This window comes from Schistocerca piceifrons, chromosome 1 (genome assembly GCF_021461385.2).
Source record: "Schistocerca piceifrons isolate TAMUIC-IGC-003096 chromosome 1, iqSchPice1.1, whole genome shotgun sequence".
Classification (NCBI taxonomy): domain Eukaryota; kingdom Metazoa; phylum Arthropoda; class Insecta; order Orthoptera; family Acrididae; genus Schistocerca; species Schistocerca piceifrons.
The window spans coordinates 1,172,882,113-1,172,901,157 of record NC_060138.1 but is presented as its reverse complement, the minus strand read 5'-3'; positions in this window follow the sequence as shown (position 1 = coordinate 1,172,901,157).

Sequence of the window (19,045 nt, the reverse complement as noted above, 5' to 3'; positions counted from 1 at the left end):
CTTCCAGTATTTCTCTCATCTTCTCAGTTATTTACGAGTATATATCTGCCATTTCCGCATCCGTATGAGGACTGAATGTAGGAACCATGTGTTGATCTATGTAAAGAAAGTTCGGAAGACAGAATTTAACATATCAGCCGATAAATATTTCCCACAGAAATTGCGAAGAAAAAATGTATGTTAAAAACAACTTGCGTATGGGCTTATGAGTAATCTATTTTCTCATGTATCATGCGTGAATAGAAATGGAACTGATGAGGCTGTACTTTGAGAAGTACGCCATGTCACAAGATTTATAGCTACGTACAAAGAACGGATATAGACCATAGCGCTTTATGTGAAATGGATGGATAGATATATTCTAATCATTGTCTTCCCCTATTGGCCTTGACCCGTAGGATTATGGAAGTTCTTCTCTTTTAGCATCCTTCTACAATCTGATGAGTCACAGTTTCATAGGCGCACAGAATGTAGCCCACATTTAAAAAACTGTGTCTTGGGTTGCGAAACAGTTGCGACTACGTAACAGTAACATTGGTATACCTGCTGTGGGGCTGCCGTGAGTCCGTATCGACCAATAGGACGCCCTGCCAGGTGTAGCATTAAAGTACGCATACAGACGCACTACATATTGTTCGCGTTGACGTGGGTGAATGTGGAGCTACTGCTTGCGATGCGTATTCCATTTTCCCGATGCCATATAAAATGTTTTCCTCGTAACTTGCTGACGCAATCGACGTTTTGCAAAATGTCAAAAGGTGTGGTGTGTGTGTGTGTGTGTGTGTGTGTGTGTGTGTGTATGACGTGTTAACGCAGCGAACACATGGAGTAGCGAAGTATTCCGATTACGACGTTCGCTGTTAATTAGTGCACTATGACAGGCGAAAGTTAGGTAACGCAAACGGAATACTTCGGTAAACAAGGGCGCGTGTAATTGACTAATGCACGGACTTGCATTCGATAACAGAAATCTCATGCAGACGCTCTAACGGAATATCTGAAACTGCACATATTTCAGGAGATAGAGATGTCATTTTACTGCAGCAGACCTTCATGTAATTTGGCTCATATTCGTTGCTACGAAAATAACAGTGGTGTCACCCACAGTTATTCTGAATTACATATGAAATAGAATAGAAAGATATAAATTTATCGAGAACTGCGATGGGATACTTGGCACGACTATGGAAACTGGATTTTTGTCTGGATACATGATGCTGAAAATTCGACCATGCGAAGGGAAGACATTGAAGGCCTTTGACTTGCGAACAAGCCGGAGAATGGAAGAAATAGAATGGTAGAATGAAATGCTGGGGATATTGAGAGAAGAGCAGCCTTACTGGATGTAACTGTAAGTCGAAACAGGAGCGCCACTGGACACGTACTGAGAAAGAAGCAAGGGCTTTTTAAATCATTTCAGAATGATATACGGAGGTGAATACGCTGATTTCTGTGACTTGCGGTCGTTTGGCAACGCAATTTATACGAATTTTCAAACATGGTGGCGTAAACTCCGCCTATCTTTGAAAATTCGTACGAAGTGCGTTGCCAAAAGACCCCAAGTCACAGAAATCAATGTATTTACCTACTCAAAACATACGAGAAAACACCACAACATCAAAGCCATGAGAAGTTGTAGATTGTGTAGCAAACTATCTACAAGCATAAATGGTTTAAGTAGCTCTGAGATCCGCTCGTCCACGTCGGCCGGCCAACATAAATACCCAATAGATTCATGTAAGTGAGAAAATAAAATAACCGAGTCAAGATAGCACAAAAAGTGCTGAAACATGTCTGGGCAAAACGAAACTGAAATACTTAAATGAAGTCTTTGCGAAAACAGATCTTCAGATACCATATAAGAAAACGAAGTACATATAAAGAAAGAACAACAACACACAAGTCACGCCCACAGGATACGGAAAGGTAAACACAATGGAAAAATTCAAGTGTGTAGGACAGGGGTTCCCAAACATTTCCTCTGACGGATTCAAAAAAATGGTTCAAATGGATCTGAGCACTATGGGACTTAACATCTCAGGTCATCGGTCTTCTAGAGCTTAGAACTACTTAAACCTAACTAACCTAAGGACATCACACACATCCATGCCCGAGGCAGGATTCGAACCTGCGACCGTAGCAGTCGCGCAGCTCCGGACTGAAGCGCCTACATCTACATCTACATGGATACTCTGCAAATCACATTTAAGGGCCTGGCAGAGGGTTCATCGAACCACCTTAACAATTCTCTATTATTCCAATGTCGTATACCACGCAGAAAGAATGAACACCTGTATCTTTCCGTACGAGCTCTGATTTCGCTTATTTTATAGTGGTGATCGTTCCTCCCTGTGCAGGTCGGCGTCAACAAAATATTTTCGCATTCGGAGGAGAAAGTTGGTGATTGGAATTTCGTGAGAAGATTCCGTCGCAACGAAGAACGCCTTTATTATAATGATTTCCAGCCCAAATCCTATATCATTTCTGTGACACTCTCTCCAATATTTCTCGATAATACAAAACGTGCTGCCTTTCTTTGAACTTTTTCGATTTACTCCGTCAGTCCTATCTGGTAAGGATCCCACACCGCACAGCAGTATACTAAAAGAGGACCGACAAGCGTAGTGTAGGCAGTCTCCTTAGTAGGTCTGTTATATTTTCTTATTGTCCTGCCAATAAAACGCAGTCTTTGGTTAGCCTTCCGCACAACATTTTCTATGTGTTCCTTCCAGTTTAAGTTGTTCGTAATTTTAATACCTAGGTATTTAGGTGAATTTACGGCTTTTGGATTAGACTGATTTATCGTGTAATCGAAGTTTAACGAGTTCCTTTTAGTACTCATGTGGATGACCTCCCACTTTTCGTTATTTAGGGTCAACTGCCACATTTCGCACCATTCATATATTTTTTCTAAATCCTTTTTCAGTTTGTTTTGATCATCTGATGACCTTATTAGTCGATAAACGACAGCTACATCTGCAAACAACCGAAGACGGCTGCTCAGATTGTCTCCCAAATCGTTTGTATGGATAAGGAACAGCAAAGGACCTATAACACTACCTTGGTGAACGCCTGAAATCATTTCTGGTCTACTTGATGACTTTCCGTCGATTACTACGAACTGTGACACCTCTGACAGGAAATCGCAAATCCAGTCACATAACTGAGACGATATTCCAAAAGCACGCAATTTCACTACGAGTCGCTTGTGTGGTACAGCGTCAAAAGCCTTCCGGAAATCCAGGAATAGGGAATCGATCTGAAATCTCTTGTCAATAGCCTAGAACCACTCGGCCACAGCGGCCGGCTATGACGAATTCCTGGTGTTTCGGTGTAACATCTTCCTTATTTTGTGCATCAATACAACTCAAAAAACTGAGAAACACTTGTGTTATTTAGAGGTTATTTCAATTTTAAATCATAAATAATAATGCAGAAACTGTAACAAAATATTTTTATATAAGAAAAGATGTCAAAAGACCGCTACGTTACCTACAGTTTTTCGCGGACTACTTATTGACTTCAAGCGGAACACCAGTGTTCAGTGGCGCACAGTTTGGCAAACTCTCATCAAGGGGAAAATACGCAACAGATCAAACAAGGCATCCGACAGTGAAAGGACAGAAAATTTTTAGGAAGCGTACAAACTCGCATGGATGTACTACAATAAAAGGAACATATCAAGACAGAAACCAGAGGGCAGTTATAAGAGTCGAGGGAAGGGAGTGAGACAGGGTTGTAGCCTCTCCTCGGTGTTATTCAATCTGTATATTGAGCAAACAGTGAAGGAAACAAAAGAAAAATTCGGAGTAGGTATTAAAATCCATGGAGAAGAAATAAAAACTTTGAGGTTCGCCGATGACATTGTAATTCTGTCAGAGGTAGCAAAGGACCTGGAAGAGCAGTTGAACAGAATGGACAGTGTCTTGAAAGGAGGATATAAGATGAACATCAACAAAAGCAAAACGAGGATAATGGAATGTAGTAGAATTAAGTCGGGTGATGCTGAGGGAATTAGATTAGGAAATGAGACACTTACAGTGGTAAAGGAGTTTTGCTATTTGGGGAGCAAAATAACTGACGATGGTCGAAGTAGAGAGGATATAAAATGTAGACTGGCAATGGCAAGGAAAGCGTTAACATCGAGTATAGCTTGAAGTGTCAGGAATACGTTTCTGAAAGTATTTCTATGGAGCGTAGCCATGTGTGGAAGTGAAACATGGACGATAACTAGTTTGGACAATCAGCGAATAGAAATTTTCGAAATGTGGTGCTACAGAAGAATGCTGAACATTAGATAGGTAGATCATATAACTAATGAGGGGGTATTGAATAGGACTGGGGAGGAGAAAAGTTTGTGGCACAACTTGACTAGAAGAAGGGATCGGTTGGTAGTACATGTTCTGAGGCATCAAGGGATCACCAATTTAGTATTGGAGGGCAGCGTGGAGGGTAAAAATCGTAGAGGGAGACCAAGGGATGAATACACTAAACAGATTCAGAAGGATGTATGTTGCAGTAGGTACTGGGAGATGAAGAAGCTTGCACAGGATAGAGTAGCATGGAGAGGTGCATCAAACCAGTCTCAGGACTGAAGATCACAACAACAGCAACAACATCAAGACAGGCCAAACTCAGGAACTAGAAATACAGTTGTACTACCAGAAGTACTATACGGTTCAGAAATGTCCTACAGTCGGAATTTGAGGCATCTTTCCACTTCATAAACAGGTCGTCAGTACATAAATTAAATGAACTGGGAGCTTGTCGAACCTAATGCTCAAAAGGAATATATTAAAAACATTTTTCGTCATATATTCTGACCGAGAAATGTGCCTGAAAAACGTATCTGAATGTCAAGAACAAGTTTTCACCACTTGCGCGGACAGCTTGCGGAAGTGCTCTTGTGAGCCACCGGCAAGCGCCCCCGCTGTGTGTCTCCTTCCCTTATCTCGGCCCGCTCCCCTAGGGTCGGCGTCCAGTGCAGCCAGAGACAGCGTCTTGTAAATCCCGCGAGCGTCAGCTGTCCTTCACAGCTGTCCCCCCCCCCCCCCCCCCCGTTCGCAGCTGCCCCCTCCCCCATCGCAGCAGCCCCTACCCTCTCCCCTGCGCCACCATGACCCCGGCTGTCTGCCGTAAGCTGCCCCTAATGTTCCAGAAAATCCTAAAATATGCGACCCACATTAACCAGCGGGGCGCATTAGAAGCTCCGCTTTTATCCACAGATCCAGTGCTTTTTTCTCCTTAGCGGCGCCGACGCCCACAGTGTTCTTATGTTAGTTAACAATTTAAAATTTACAGAACTAGAACCTGTCTACCCACTGTTCGTGTGTGTGTAACATCTCTCACACAGTGCTGAAGATAGCAAAAAGAAACAAGTGCAAGAATTGTGGCATAATAAGTTTAACAACTGACGCATACGAGTTGCTGACAAGAATAATACACAAATGAATGGACAATAATACTGAGCAGCTGTTAGAAGGCAGTCTGTTTGCCTGCAGCGAAGGTAAAAGCACCAGAAAATCATATAAATGGCTCACCGGCCATTTGACCTCCTTCTTCTGTGCGGATGCACTAACAGTCCCGAACTCTAACGAGAATCGGCAGTAAAGCCGCGAGTGTTGAGTATGAAAGGCAGGGGTACTATGAATATAGTGCGGGACAGTAAGTTGCGAATGTGGGTCTCACGAGAGGCGTGCCAGAGGATAGTCCCTGCAGTCGCACGTCCTCTGTGTCCTCGGCGGCTCAGATGGATAGAACGCCTGCCATGTAGGCAGGAGATGTCGGTTTCGAGTCTCGATCGGAGCACACATTTTCAACTGTCCCCTTTGATTTATATCAACGCCTGTATGCAGCTAAGTGTATTCATTTCATTGTAATTTCGCCAGACAAGGTTTAAAATCAAAACGCTCTCATAGGACATGTCAACTTACAAAATAGAGTTCGCGAACCTAAAATTGTGCATGTGCTAAACTTTCAGAAAAACGGATATAAGCTTTGTGGAGAGACGGGTAATACAGAATATATACAACAGCCAGGTGGGAACAATAAGAGTGGACGCCGAAAGAGAACAGCCCGGTTTAAATAGGGCTTCACAAATGGATGGCTCTGTCAGCCAAATGGAAGAATGCAGGGAGCAGATGAAGCAGATGTCGCTAGGGAGAGGAGTAGGGCAAGGGAAGCATGTTTTGCACTAAGTGTCTATCGTCACAGTGAACAGTTACTGTAGTGACGTAACAAGACTGTTACGCCACACGGTAGTAGCCAAAAGAAAGGCACGCTAGACTAATGCAGACGGGCGTGAAGTCTGGAACATGAGAACTTATAAATGAATAAGAAGAAAGTATGTAGATGCTTAGTACTTATCTTTTATTTAGTTCTTGGAATACATCTCTCTTTAATACTCGTAAGCTATAGGCACTGATACAAATGGCTCCTTGTTAGTTCGTAGCCATTAACTTCTGATGGCTATTCTGTCTCTCGGCTAATGAGAGAGAAAGGCTTCGTACAACTGGGCGGTAGCTAGGTTCTCGTACAACTGGGCGATAGCTAGGTTCGCGTACAACTGGGCGGTAGCTTGGTTCTCGTACAACTGGGCGATAGCTAGGTTCGCGTACAACTGGGCGGTAGCTTGGTTCTCGTACAACTGGGGTCGAGTCCACTCTCGTATCACGAGACCTGCCTTGGTGGTGGCGCTAGGTCTGCGATCACAGTGGCGACACGCGGGTCCGACATGTACTACATGGACCGCGGCCGATTTAAACTACCACCTAGCAAGTGTGGTGTCTGGCGGTGACACCACATTCCTCCCCCGCAAATCGGCGAACGGTCGTGAGATAAGGCTTCCGCCCGCCGTGGGGAGGACCACATGTTGACGTATGCGATGAGGTGGGGAGCCTAACAACAGGCGAGGCTGTGCCACCCGCACCCGGCCATCCGGTCCGAGGGGAGCTAGGAAACGCCTGCAAAACTAGTCCAGGATGCACGTCAACATGCGGTGTATGCGCCCGTAAAGAAACATGAGGGGCCGAAGTGTCGACCTCCATTGCGTCGGGGGAGCCGACGCGCGATGACGTCACGTGGTCCGGAGCGGGCGGGCGGTCCATGGCGGAGGACAGCTGGTCACGGGAAGCGATCGGCGGCGCGTGACCCTGGGAGGCGCTTGGCGGCTGCAACGAAGCGTCGAATGCGGTCGGCGGCGGCGGCGGCGGCTGCTGCTGCTGCTGCTGCTGCTGCGGCGGCGGCGGCGCGTCGCCATGGGGCAAAATGGAAGGCATCGTCGGTAACACCTGGGGATGAGGCGAGCCAGTAGATGGGTCCCCAGGGCGCTGACCGGACGGCACCGTCGCTGAAAGCAGACGGGGAGCGGCAGAACCCGAGCGACGACAGAGGCGCAGCTGATTGAGATGCCGACGCACCTCACCAGAGGCCCCCAAAACCAAATACATCGCGCGGCCGAGGCAGCGAAGAATGCGCCCTGCGAGCCAACGCCGTGAACCTCGATAGTTGCGATAAAATACAACGTCGCCTGGAGCAAAAGCAGGAGTCTGCCGCTGCACAGGAACCTGATGCGGCGGATGGAGCAAAGACATCAAGGTGCGATGAGGACGACCGTGGAGCAACTCAGCCGGCGAGCGACCATCTCGGGGCTGAGAGCGATACGAAGACAAAAAGAGCAACAAGGCGTCCTCCCGAGAATGCGACTCTTTCAATTTCAACATCTGTGACTTGAAAGTCCGGACCAACCGTTCAGCGGCACCGTTGGACTGAGGCGAAAACGGCGCGGATGTCAGATGTTGAATACCATTGGCCTGGCAGAAAGACTGGAATTCTGCGGACATGAATTGTGGGCCATTGTCGGAAACAATAGTCTGCGGAAGACCTTCAATGCAAAAGATAGCAGACAACGCTTGGATGGTGGCGGAGGACGTCGTGGAAGACATCCGGACAACAAAAGGAAAATTACTGAAGGCGTCGACCAGAACCAACCATCGAGCATTCCAGAATGGACCAGCAAAATCAATGTGCAAGCGTTGCCAAGGGGAAGTGGCTTTTGGCCACGCAAAGACTTTCCGCGGCGGTGCGGACTGTTGTTCGGCACACGCCGGGCACGAAGAACACATATTCGTAATCGCAGCATCGATTCCGAACCAAGTACAGTGCTGACGAGCAAGTTGTTTCGTTCGCACTATACCCCAATGTCCTTGATGAAGAAGCCGTAAAACAGAGGACTGTAACGAACGTGGGACCACGACTCTGGACTGATCATTATCAGAACGCAACAACAAAACACCACGTCGAACAAAAAGTCTCTCCTTGTGAGCAAAAAATCGGCGAACCAACGGATCCTCGATCCGAGACTTTGACAAAGGCCATTGCGTAGCAACAAAACGTAAAACAGTAGCAAGGACAGGGTCAGCAGCTGTGACTGTAGCGATACGACGAAAATCAATCGGAAACGATTCGACCACTTCATCGGTTTCCGAATCAATGAACATGCAAGCAAGTTCGGAAGAATCGAATGCTTTATCCTCAGCAACAGGCAAACGGGACAACGCATCGGCGTTTCCGTGCTTAGCAGTGGACCGATACAAGATATCGTAGCGGTACTGCGAGAGGAAAATAGACCAGCGAATGAATTTCTGCGCTGTACGTGGAGGTACAGGCTTGGTCGGATGAAAAAGCGATGTCAAAGGTTTGTGGTCTGTGATGATGGTAAAGTGACGACCATACAAGAAATCATGGAACTTAGTAACACCAAACACGAGAGCCAAAGCTTCTTTCTCTATCTGTGAATAATTTCTTTGCGCAGACGAGAGCAATTTGGACGCAAAGGCAATAGGGCGATCATGGGAGCCAACTTTGTGCGCAAGTACAGCACCGATCCCGAAATCCGATGCATCTACCATCAACAAAAGGGGTTTCTGGGGATCGAAAGGCGTAAGGCAAGTATTAGAAAGCAACGCCGATTTCAACTGGCGAAAGGCGCGTTCACATTCCGTCGTCCAGACGAACGGAACACCTTTACGGCGTAAGCGATGAAGCGGAGCTGAAATGGAAGAGGCATTGCGCACATATTTATGGTAATAATTAATTTTACCCAACACACTCTGTAGCTGTTTCAGATTTTGAGGGGAAGGCAAATCGTGTATGGCACGGAGGTGCTCTGGACTTGGATGTATGCCTTGGGCATTAATGACATGTCCCAGGTATGGTAAGTCACGAGCAAAAAACACACATTTGTCCTTCCTCAAGCGAAGACCATTTTGCCGCAAGACCTGAAATAATGTTCGTAAATTCGCAAGATGATCTTCTTCTGTCTGTCCGGAGATCACTATATCGTCCAGATAGTTTGCTGCAGTAGGGACCGACGCACAAATAGTTTGTAAATATTGCTGAAACAAGGCAGGGGCGGATGCACACCCGAAAGGCAGTCTTTTGAAGCGGTACAATCCAAGATGCGTGTTAACCACCAATACGCGCTGGGATTCGTCGTCCACCGGTATTTGCAAGTACGCATCGGCTAGGTCCAACTTTGAAAAATATTTTCCCGGGCACAGTTTAGCAAAAAGATCTTCCGGGCGGGGCAAAGGAAAAGTAGCAGTCACTAGCTGTGGATTCACTGTGGCCTTGAAGTCCACGCAAAGTCTCAATTTGCCGGAAGGTTTTGGCAAAATGACTAAGGGTGAGGCCCAGAGCGAAGCTTGCACACGTTCAATTACACCCTGTGATTCGAGATCGTGTAACGTTCTTGCGACCTCATCACGCAATGCGTGGGGAACATTGCGCGCCCTGAAAAATTTCGGTTGCGCGTTTACCTTCAGTTCTAAATGTGCTTCATAGTTTTTAGCGCAACCTAAGCCCGGTGCAAAAACGTCTGCAAAGTCGTCACACAGCCGAGAAACACTGTCTGTAGGCACAGTCTGATTCACTGATAGGACCTGATTTACAATAGACATGTTAAACAACTTAAATAAATCTAGACCAAACAAGTTCACGGCAGAAGAAGAACGAAGAACGTAAAATGACACAAGTTTTGTTTGTCCCTTGTATGTTGCAAGAAGGCTGCACTGTCCTAACACAGGAATGTTCTGTCCGGAATATGTAGTTAGCTTAACATTTGCGGCACGCAACGGAGGTGCGCCCAGTTGTTTGTATGTGTCGTGATTGAGCAATGAAACTGCAGCTCCGGTATCGAGCTGGAATGGTATCACTTTGCCTTCAAAGTCTAAGTCCACAAAAAGTTTATTGTCCTGCTGACAACAAGAGCGACTGTTTTGTGCAATTGGAACAGACACTTGTACAGAATCACTTGCTAATTGACGTGATTTCCGGCGACGTCGACGCACAGTTTTTGTGGGACGATCACAGTCACTGTTAGAGAAAGTGTCACTGGACGAAGTGGAATTAACGACATGAATGTCCATAGGCGAAGGTCCACGAGCCTGAGTGTCCTTGGTTCGATTCCGGCGCAAAGCAAAGGGCCTGGAATGATTGGGATTGTCTAATCTGAGCTTTTTCTGGCAAACACTTTGAACATGTCCTTTCTTATTGCAGAAAAAGCAAATAGCTTGGCGTGACGGGCAATGTTCACGCGAATGTCGAGTAGCACACCGCGGGCATGATTTCACTGCATTTGTGTGCTGGCGCGGCACACCTGGCTTAGCACGCGGCGGTCGCTGTGTGTCCGTGCGCGAGGCCCGGTTACCGGGCCGCGGAGCGCGTCCAGCGGGCCGGTTAATGTTACACACGGCTGGCGAAGTTTCAAAAGATTCCTGAGCACAGTCCAGTGTGTCCTGTCTATCCAATATGTCTATCACTTGTTGAAGGGAGGGATTAACTAGTTTCAAAATTTGCTCCCGTATGCGAACATCAGAAACGTTCTGTGCAATTGCATCACGCACCATTGTATCTGAATAAGAAAGACCACAGTCACATTCAAAGGCACAGTCCCTAGTAAGGCCTTGCAATGTTGCTACCCACTCCCTATTAGTTTGACCGGCCGTACGTTTTGTACGAAAAAACGTATACCGTTTTGCAACCACATTAACTGTTTCTTTGAAATAGGCATCTAATGCAGACAAAATTTCCTCGTATGACAAAGTTGCTACGTCGCGGCGGGGAAACAATTTCACTATCACACGGTATGTGGACACACCGACACAAGAAAGCAAAAACGGCTGCCGCTCATTACCTTGAATTCTGTAGGCAGCCATGTGAAAGGCGAACTGACGAGACCACTCTTGCCAGGACTCGTGGTTCGGGTCGTAGTGCCTAAAAGGCGGTGCAACGGCAGGTTGTGGCTGCGGTAGCGGTGAAGCGGCTGCGGCCGCATCGGTGTGCAGCGCACGTTGACCCTGGACGAGCTGTCCAAGGGCATCCAGTAACGCCTGCGTCTGCTGATTCTGCAAGCGATAAAATTCGGACAGTACATCTGGAGAATGTGGCGAAGCCATGACACAATTAAATGTAAGCAATCAGAAAGAAGTTTTTACTCGTCGCCAATCTGTAGTGACGTAACAAGACTGTTACGCCACACGGTAGTAGCCAAAAGAAAGGCACGCTAGACTAATGCAGACGGGCGTGAAGTCTGGAACATGAGAACTTATAAATGAATAAGAAGAAAGTATGTAGATGCTTAGTACTTATCTTTTATTTAGTTCTTGGAATACATCTCTCTTTAATACTCGTAAGCTATAGGCACTGATACAAATGGCTCCTTGTTAGTTCGTAGCCATTAACTTCTGATGGCTATTCTGTCTCTCGGCTAATGAGAGAGAAAGGCTTCGTACAACTGGGCGGTAGCTAGGTTCTCGTACAACTGGGCGATAGCTAGGTTCGCGTACAACTGGGCGGTAGCTTGGTTCTCGTACAACTGGGCGATAGCTAGGTTCGCGTACAACTGGGCGGTAGCTTGGTTCTCGTACAACTGGGGTCGAGTCCACTCTCGTATCACGAGACCTGCCTTGGTGGTGGCGCTAGGTCTGCGATCACAGTGGCGACACGCGGGTCCGACATGTACTACATGGACCGCGGCCGATTTAAACTACCACCTAGCAAGTGTGGTGTCTGGCGGTGACACCACAGTTACCTTTCTTATCAAAGTAGAAGTTGTTCAAATGGCTCTGAGCACTATGGGACTTAACTTCTGAGGTCATCAGTCCCCTAGAACTTAGAACTACTTAAACCTAACTAACCTAAGGACATCACACACATCCATGCCCGAGGCAGGATTCGAACCTGCGACCGTAGCGGTCGAGCGGTTCCAGACTGTAGCGCCTAGAACCGCTCAGCCACTCCGGCCGGCGGTGCAGAGGAGAAAATATTAATAGGTGTTATGACACTTTTTACTCCTTGTATTTCGTCCCTGCGACTTCCAGAATTCGAAACAGTGTTTTCCGGTCAACATTCAAAAGGTCTCTCTAAAGGTAAAAATGCTATAAATGTAGGTTTGACGTAGTTTTGGATTTGTTATTCTCTGGAATATCAATCAGCTGCTATTTTTCTTTTAACATGCATTATCACAGGATGAATAGTCAGTATTCAGAGATTCTTTGATCTAAGGTAAGACATAGGCACTGTATTACTTCGCATGTTCCTACATTTCCCCGATCATCACGATAAAATCATAACGATAAAACATGAGAAATCAGGGCTAGCACAGAAAAATTTAAGTGCTCGTTTTTCCCGCCTGCCGTTCGAGAGTAGAGAGCCAGCATGAAGATGGTTCATTGAACCCTCTGCCAGGCACTTCATTGTGAATAGCAGAGTAATCAAGTAGATGTAGATGTAGAGCACAAACTGTTTTTCCCCGGGCTCAGCTTCCACTAGTTTTCAGTTTTTCTGATTATGTCACGTTTGCAGAACGTCTTGTGAAATGTTGCTCTTCTCAAACAACCACGCCTCTGTCGCGCGTCCTCTCTGCAGATCGAACGGCTGGAGCAACGGTGGCAACCGGTTCGGGGGGCGCCAAGTTGGGAGAGATTGCCGGCCGTAATGGGTTTAATATCATTGTAAGTTGATCCCGGCGTGCGCGCGCATCCAGCATTGTAAGCAGCGAGGGGGCAGGTCCGGGAGATTTATACTGCGGGGGTGGCGGTCCAGGTTGGAGGGACGCGAAGGGACGGAGGGCGCGAGGGCCGCGTCGGGCGAAGGGCCGAGGGCTGAGGGCTGGCCCTCCTAAATTGCGATGCACGCAGCGCCGCGGGGACACGGCGCCAAACAGCATATTGTTGAAATAATGGCGTTAGTTTATCCCGGCTATTACTGCGGATCGCCCCCACTTGCCGGGCCGGGGTACAGGCGCGTGGCGCGACAAAGTGGCGCCTCGCTTCACCTCAGCGCAGCTCACCTCAGGTCAGCCAGGCGTCGCTTCGTCTGCCCAGCGAGGCCCGGTGTGCCCGCCAACAGGTCGATAGCCAGGTGGCCGGGCGCATCCAGCGACTACGGGGCGTCCCTGCGGAAGGAGGGAAGTGCAGAGCCGGGGCATCCCGGTAGCTTCTCTACACACACACACACACACACACACACTGTAACGAGTACTGCTAGCTTTGACTCAGAAGGTATCAACACGTAAGAGACCTAAATCAACAACACGACACTGCATGCAATAACACCGCCACAAAAAACCCAACAGGCAGTAACAATCATAAAACAAAGAACCGACAGAAGCAGTGGCACTACATACTAAGATCTACGCTACTGTCCATTAAAATTGCTACAACAAGAAGAAATGCAGATGATAAACGGGTATTCATTGCACAAATATATTATACTAGAACTGACATGTGATTACATTTTCACGCAATTTGGGTGCATACATCCTGAGAAATCTGTACCCAGAACAACCACCTCTGGCCCTAATAACGCCCTGATACGCCTGGGCATTGAGTCAAACATAGCTTGGATGGCGTGTACAGGTACAGCTGCCCGTGCAGCTTCAACACGATACCACAATTCATCAAGAGTAGTGACTGGCGTATTGTGACGAGACAGTTGCTCGGCCACCATTCACCAGACGTTTTCAATTGGTGAGCGATCTGGAGAATGTGCTGGCCAGGGCAGCAGTCGAACATTTTCTGTATCCAGAAAGGTCCTGCAACATGCGGTGATGCATTATCCTGCTGAAAAGTAGGGTTTCGCAGGGATCGAATGAAGGGTAGAGCCACGGGTCGTAACACATCTGAAATGTAACGTCCACTGTTGAAAGTGACGTGACCGCGAACAAGAGGTGACCGAGACGTGTAACCAATGGCACCCCATACCATTACGTCGGGTGATACGCCAGTATGGCGATGACGAATACACGCTTCCAATGTGCGTTCACCGTGATGTTGCCAAACACGGATGCGACCATCACGATGCTGTAAACATAACCTGGATTCATCCGAAAAAATGACATTTTTCCATTCGTTCATTCAGGTTCGTCGTTGAGTGCACCATCGCAGGCGCTTCTGTCTGTGATGCAGCGTCAAGGGTAACCGCAGCCATGGTCTCCGAGCTGATAGTCCATGCTGGTGCAAACGACGTCGAACTGTTCGTGCAGATGGTTGTTGTCTTGCAAACGTCCCCATCTGTTAACTCAGGGATCGAGACGTGACTGCACGATCCGTTACAGCCATGTGGATAAGATGCCTGTCATCTCGACTGCAAGTGATACGAGGCCGTTGGGATGCAGCACGGCGTTCCGTATTACCCTCCTGAACCCACCGATTCCATATTCTGCTAACAGTCATTGGATCTCGACCAACGCGAGCACCAATGTCGTGATACGATAAACCGCAATCGCGATAGACTACAATCCGACCTTTATTAAAGTCGGAAACGTGATGGTACACATTTTTCCTCCTTACACGAGGCATCACAACAACGTTTCACAAGGCAACGCCGGTCAACTGCTGTTTGTGTATGAGAAATCGGTTGGAAACTTTCCTCATGTCAGCACGTTGTAGGTGTCGCCACCGGCGCCAACCTTGTGTGAATGCTCTGAAAAGCTAATCATTTGCATATCACAGCATCTTCTTCCTGTCGGTTAAATTTCGCGTCTATAGCACGTCATGTTCGTGGTGTAGCAATTTTAATGGACAGTAGTGAATTAATGTAGCTTGGGAGGCGCCTCCACCGCAACAACATATTGTGTGTTCTGCATAGTATACTGTACACAAAGCAGTAATGTATTATGTCTTATTATGTAAAGGCAGACATATATTCTCTTCTTTACGTACATCTAGAATCAGTGTATTTTATATATCAAATGTATTTTGTGAATAAATCATGTATAAAAAGTAAAAATGTAGTACATTAAGTTATTTAAGGACTACTGGACCCATGTAGCAACCAACTACATTCGGTTCTACTAACAAATTTAGAACCGTAAGTTTATTCTTCATGTAAACGAAAATTCATGTATTCCGTGCATAAAGTGCTCGGTAAGTATATAAACTCCGTAACACCAGATGTGTATATATCAAAGATATCACACAGAATGTACCACAAGTACCAAAAATTAGACAAAGAAACAGCAACTGAATATCGTGTAGTGTCCTGACATGTCACACTCCAAGTAATATATCAGTACACACAAACATAGCAAACCTGCACAAACACACACCATTTCAGATGAGAATAGCTCGAGGTTCTACCGAGACCTTCTCACCTGAAGTAGATAGAAATAGGCTACTATCAATCAACAAGCTACTTAGACTATTACACATCCAAATGTAACATTTCACTTCCCTCTGCACATTGCAATACTTATTGTATTACTTTTTTTTTCTAGTGGTAATATACGCCGTCTTACGGTGGGGTAGGGCTGGGGAAAAACCGACCGATTAAAAATCGATACCGTTATTTTAGTTCTGAATAACAAGTATTTTTTGGTATTTGTCTGGTCTCAGTTACATCACTTTTGTTCATACCTGTGACGCTAAAATTTTTGTACTTTCAAATAAAACTTTTTTAAAAATGATTAATTTTTATTCGTAAAATTTCCACTGCTTTGCAATGTTGTGTTATTATAGAAAGTGTGAAAAGGTATCAGAGTTATTTTAATAACAACGCCGATAAAAATTAGTAACAAACACATGACAGACGAATCGGTGCAGCCTTTCTGAGACAGCAGTGTACCTGTTGTCCTCTATTGCTGAAAAAGAGTGATCCTTTCGTTTTTGGGAACAGAGAAGGAGGTGTGCACTAGGATTGTTACAGATCAATACGTAATAGAATGAGTATTTATGAACACATTGGCAATAAATATTGGCCAATGGATTAATACATGTCTGAAATTTTAATTGTTGCCAAGTAACTGTTCCTAGTAAATGTTCTTTTTTATACTGTCTTAATTTTTCATTGAATTTTCTGAAAAAGCATTTTTAGTTTTGTTATCAGGAAAAGTCAACTCATTCACATTCCTGTTATAAGTTAAATAAATATATTCGACTACAGAAAGGCTTTTTCACTTGAAATAATTTAAGAAAAAGGACGCTACAAATTTTATCCAAAAGGGCGTATTATTTGTGTGTCATTTCTATGAAATACTAAAAGAGGAAATTAAGACAACAATTAATAAGTAAAGAACTTAACAGTTAATTCATTGTTGATTATATTGTCACGTATAGGAAGGTGTAAGTAGATGAATGACGAACGCTAACTTCGCTTAACGCAGGTTTATTCAGCACTTGCACATACAAGAGCGAGGAGCGAACTGCCTCCGGCCAGAACACATACGGTATATATACAGTTACAGAACATTCCAGTACAATGCTTCTTGCCATTTGCGGATACTTCAAGAACGTACTCGAACCGAATATAGAAATTAAAATTTGTCAGTTCAGGGGAGTTTTGAACTCATGTCCCTCCATGAACAATCTAGTATCATAACCGCCTTTTTTTGAGTTTTGTGCGTTGTTGATCGTCGTGTTTGGTCGTTGCGGACGTCACATGACATCCGTTCAAGTTCGTTGTTGATACTTTGACTCAGTTTCGTATTACAGAGGCCAACCAGCTCTCTTACCGAACACGCTAAGGTACCGTACCGGCCCCATTAGACTACGGCGGCTGCGGTACTTGGATTCTTCTCCGACAATATAAATAAATGAAATTAGCTGAGCTGCTCCCTGTGTGCATAATATGCCTTTATCTTCTTGCAGCCCCTTTAAACGGACATATCAATAAGAAAAACAGAGTTCTTCAAACTAAGGTTTCACCTTTTAGCACCATGTGTTCGTAGTATCCAAACAGGATGTGGTCGCTGATCACTACATTATTTTTGACCAGTTTCAAAAAATTAGAACCAGTGCGAGAATGCTGGCAACACTGCGTACCAAACCCCAACTTTCTGATCATGCAGTGGTGTTTCGTGAAAGTTATGCGGATTCTCCGCTGCCCAGAACCTATGACTCTGTGAGTTGACACAATCACTAAGGTGAAACCAGGCTTCATCAGACATAAAGAAGAGATTCATGCCGGCTGGAGTGGCCGAGCGGTTCTAGGCGCTACAGTCTCGAACCGCGCGACCGCTAATGTCGCAGGTTCGAGTGCTGCCTCGGGCAGGGATGTGTGTGATGTCCTTAGGTTAGTTAGTTTTAAGTAGTTCTAAGTTCTAGGGGACTGATCACCTCAGAAGTTAAGTCCCATTGTGCGCATAGCCATTTTTCAGCCAAGAGATTCATGTCCAAGGCATTCATTGTTAGTGAACAGCCACTCAAACTGGAGGCGCTGAGGAGCATTTGTAGCGTCCTTTTTTAATAGATGAACAACAGACACTCGATAGGGATGCATGTTCAGGTCCAGGTGAAGTATTCGTGCGAATGATCGATATGATGTTTTTTGACTTGTTCAAAACAGGTCCTGCCTAATGCCATTTTCGGACCAAGCATTGCATGTCACTCTTTGCTGGCACTCTGGCACAAACTTATCAGCAAACAAGTGACCACACCATTTCCACGACTTTGCTGTCTCGTAGCTTTCCACAACGAACACGTGCTGCTCCACTGTGAGTACCGGCTACGCTCTGAAACGTGTGGAACACGTGACGGGCGATCACGCGGTGTGCGCGTCATGACGTGTGGTTATGTGCATGCATTCACGTCCAGCCGTATCCACTCGTCCAAGCCACTTTAGTTTGCCCCAACCTACCCTGTAGATTTCACCGGGCGGAAAGTTCTCACACATTCATTCAAAACTACACCTGTGCCTCTTGGGCTTCCGAAGAACAAAGATGAAAGAACAGGGGTGGAGCGACACGAAGTTTCGGGAGGGTCGTCCCCACAAGGGGAGCCGGCGCCGGTCACGTGGTACCTCGTGGCAAGAAAGCCAATAAAGTGTGTCCCCGGCCGACTAGCAGGGAAGCTACTGGTCTCGGGCCGGAGGCCGAGCATTCCGAATACCGGCGCTGCGCTCCGCAAGTGCTTAGCTCCTGCTGGAGGCCGCCGCAGCTCGTTTTTACGCCAACATACTGGACACCGCTGGAGAAGGGGAAGCACTTCCGAACCACGTCTACAAGAATGGTCGTCCTGTAGGTGCACACGCATTACCGCCCCTTAAATTCACACCGAGAGAGCCACATACAACATTCGACAAATTGGCAGGAAATGTACTGCATGTTGGGTTGTATAAACCATTACCAATGCGAACTACAGCGACAACGTACGGCATATTGAAAGATTACGCTCCGAGTTTCTCAGGAATCGCATTTTAATTTTGTCTGTGGGAAAATCGTATCAGGCTCGAACAAGAGAAGGAAACACCTGGCAGCATCTATCAGAAGCCGGCCGGAGTGGTCGTGCGGTTCTAGGCGCTAAAGTCTGGAGCCGAGCGACCGCGACGGTAGCAGGTTCGAATCCTGCCTCGGGCATGGATGTGTGTGATGCCCTTAGGTTAGTTAGGTTTAATTAGTTCCAAGTTCTAGGCGACTGATGACCTCAGAAGTTAAGTCGCATAGTGCTCAGAGCCATTTGAATAATTTTGAATCTATCAGAATTTGACGGTGTCAGCCAGAATCGTATCCTAATGAGACTGCTTTTCATAGTTCGCCGACATTGTGGGT